Source organism: Coloeus monedula (genome assembly GCF_965178545.1).
Source record: "Coloeus monedula genome assembly, chromosome: 5".
In the NCBI taxonomy this organism is placed as follows: Eukaryota; Metazoa; Chordata; class Aves; order Passeriformes; family Corvidae; genus Coloeus; species Coloeus monedula.
The window spans coordinates 33,544,578-33,548,463 of NC_138785.1; positions in this window are offsets into that span (position 1 = coordinate 33,544,578).

Sequence of the window (3,886 nt, forward strand, 5' to 3'; positions counted from 1 at the left end):
AAACGGAATCAGTATTGAAGACATGAAGTAAATTGCAAATGGAAGACACTTGAAATCCATACAGGGACACTGATTTAATCTACTCGGTTTTGAAATGATGGCAAAGCCCATCCCGTCCTTCTTGCCCCAAATACAAGGAAATTCTTTAGGACTTCCTGTTGATCCAAAGAGTAGAGGCTGTCAGCTTCTGTATGATGCCAAAAAAATTATGCTAATATTTTTATTTCTACTTAAAATTATCAGACATATCTGAACTGTCATAGAGAAAGGGTGTTACTTGGCCGGTAGAATTATGCAATACATGTAACTCAAGACCAACTGAAAGCTGAGGTCTACAAACAAGATGTGTATTTAAAAGAAAATAATACAGTTTCATATCCATTTTTAGATGTGATGAAGGCAAGCAGTTTCAAAACTAGCTAATTCTCATGACTTTTGTTGCAGGATTTGTCTGTGTAACATCCCCATTCCCCACCAAAAAAGAAGAAAAAAAAAAATCATACCATTTCAGAGTAGGTACTAATGAAGCTAAGATTTTTAATTACTAATTAACACTGGAAGGAAAGATACCAGTTCCTGCTTTTGATCTTTTCTCTTTATAAGTGCACTAGGGAATTGTTGATATATTTTGAGAACCACTTTTTTTAATTAGAAAGAACCTGTGTTAAATTTATGACTGTTTATCAACTCCATAATATTTTAGAAACATTGAGTACTTTAAAAATGTTCAAGCATTGTGTATTCTATGAAAATAATAGTTTCCTACTTAAGTTTCACAAATATCCCCTTTAAAAATCAATATTTTAGTCCTACAAAGGGGAATTTAGAAAAAAAACCTGCTAAAATCAACATTCCAGTATGCTTTCTTCATAATTTGAATGATTTCTTTGTGTGCAGTTAGGTGGAAGTAAGTGATAATAAAATACAAATTCTTATCACAATCTGTTGCGTGTGAACTTTATACAATCATGCTTATATGTATAAATTCTTCTGAAATAAACAATTCGTCTACTCATAACTACTCTGTTGTAAGATGAGCCCAAGAAAATTCATTAAAAAAATATTCCATTTCCATCACCATTTTGCTTTGAAGGAAATGTTGTTATTCTCTATTAAGTTACTTTTTTTCATCGATTTTTAAGCAAGTTTTACAGCTTCAAAGGAGATACTGTTTTTTGATGTAGTTCCTTGCTGTAGGAAGGTACAAATATTTTATTTTTAATTCTCTATTAAAATATTTCTTCTATCAGGTAACATATTTATTTTAATATTTTATTTGAATCTCATCTGTAATTACCAAAAAAACCCCCCAAAACCTCTCTAAGCGCCTGTTTAATAAAAGCTGTAAGGCAAACTGCAGAGGTGTTATAAATAATACTTTAAAATATGCTATAAATGTTAAAATGTAAGTTTAGCAGCCAATGATACTTGCCATATGGAAAAAGCGTTTAGTAATTTTGTGCCCCCTAAGTTTCTGTGAAGAGCCCACCCACTCTGTGTCTTTCCTTTAATTCTTTCTTTGTTGATTTCTTGGATATAAGCTGTTTGTAAATGTTACTCTTGTGTATGACAATAATGTATAATAGCAACTACGAATGTTCATAGACTTCCCAAAATAATGTGACCATTCCTAGTTCATCAGATTATTTTAATAATATGCCTAAATGGTACTTTTCACATTTAAATCCAAACATCTGCAAAGGAGACTTGATTTTTGTTAATTTCCTAAGGAGGAAAAATTGAGACAAGCAAGTCATTGGAATAACCTACTTTTAGATCACAGAGCAGACCAGAGATGGAACAAAGTCTGATTTTGAGCATAGTTCTTTAGTCACAAACCAAACTGCCTTTTCTGCTAGTGGGATATTTAGTACATAACGAAGTTTTTCGATTTCTTTATGAGCAAGTTTATCTGTATATCTTTGCTATTATCCTTGTCCAGTATATATAAAATACATCTATTTCAATTCTTGGACTCCCAATGATTTCCAGGATTTGCAGAACAGGGCACTGTCTTGGATTTCCTTCTGCAGGCTGTTGCTGTCTAGATTGATGGGTGCAAGCAAACAATTTCTTATGTGCATATGCACCAAGTGCCTAGTGTAGCTCTTTACTTTTATTTTGCTGTAACATCCCATACTTCCCAGGAATGCTGTAGGTGCCTTAACAGCTCTTACAACACTTGATGCACAAATTATCTCTGTACAATATGAGAAGAAACTCATCTCCTTGTCTTGCAGTTCAATTCAAAATGTACAGGTGTGTCTGTCAAGCTGACAAAGGCCACTGGAGTGAAGCCTAGAGAGAAAGCCATAAATCTACTGGAAGTAGATGTAATTCACCTGTCAAAGGCAAGGTTACCTTGTATTTTGGGGGTTTAATCCCTACTACACTTCTTTTGTACCCAATATATTGTCTCCTTTTTTTTTTTTTTTTTTTTCCCTTATTACACTGCTTTTGAAGAAGATCATGTAATTACATGTGTTGTGGTCAATAATGTGACCATAATGCTTCATTCTCATTTAAATACCCTCCACAGTTTCTGCATATTCTTCCATTTTAAAGGTAAGTGCTACAGCATTTAAGGTTTGAGGTAAAAATAGGAGATACAGAATGTCATAGGAAGTGAGCTGCAAGGAAGATGTAGCTTGAATTCATGAATTTAGGCAATAATGTAATTCTCCATAATACAGCTATTAACTGCTGCTCTGGGTGAAAGCACTGTGAAGGATTCATAGGATCCCAATTTGATTTCCTTTAGAGAAATAATAGTTTCTGACTTTGAGGACAAAAAACTTAAATGTTCTTCCTTATCTTGGCTACCTCCATGGATAGTTGTTAATTTCCTCCTGCTTTCTGCCTATCTTCAGCCTTTTAAATTGCGAGACCCGTGAAGTTGCCAGAATTAGCCTCGTGGTGTTTTGTGGAGTTGGTCTTGGCAATGCCTGAGTTATTAAAATGAAAATAATAATAACTAGTAATCCTGTTCAATAAAAGCATTTTGTTATTATACCAGGTATTTTCTTATGTAGAACAGTAGTGGTGTAGACAATCAAAGACAAGAAGAAAATTTATTTATATCCAGCTAGCCTTAGTCAGTTGGAGAAACAGCAGCAGCTGTCTCTGGCTGGGCTGGTTCTTGAGAAGAAGACATGCAGCAGCATTCCCCTAGTGCTGAAGAGTGAAAAAAGCAATCTAATTAGAAGAAACATGAAATGAGATTATATGAGTCAAGCAGATTTAGTTATCTAGAGAATACAAAAGGGCTTTGATGGCATTGGCCTAAAGGATACAGAAACTGCACTAAAATGCACTTTTCCAGTTCATGGGTAAAAGCTAATGAAGTGCTTGTCTCACAGTAAATACAACATTAAAAAACTGACTGGAGAAAGGTAAATAATTGCCAAGTTGTTTCTGTAAAACAAAAACATAAATTATTGCTATGTCACTGATCTGTAGATTTTTTTGTCCTTGCAATGACTTGCAAATAAAAACGTATTTTAGAACATTTATTTTTGAGAGAATCCCATTTGTGTGTGATGGTGCGAAGATTTTGAAATAATTTATAGGATTTTCATATACTGAAATTAGTTAACTGTTGTAAGGTTTAGCCCAGTGTCTCTCTTCCTCACTTATTTTCTGTAACTTCTATTCTACAGGAAGCTCTTGACCATTTTAATAAGCTAGTAGTAAGATAATACAGATGCCCTTTTGCTTGAAAAAATCCTGGTAGTGATTTCAAATAGGTAAGTGTTCATAAGGAGTAAGTTATGATGTGATTTTAAAACTCCTTTTACAAACAGCAGACCCAAGGCAAAAAAACTCTTAAATCATGGTATATTAAAGAGCATATTTCTCTGTGGCAGCAGAAGAATTGTCCTCTTTC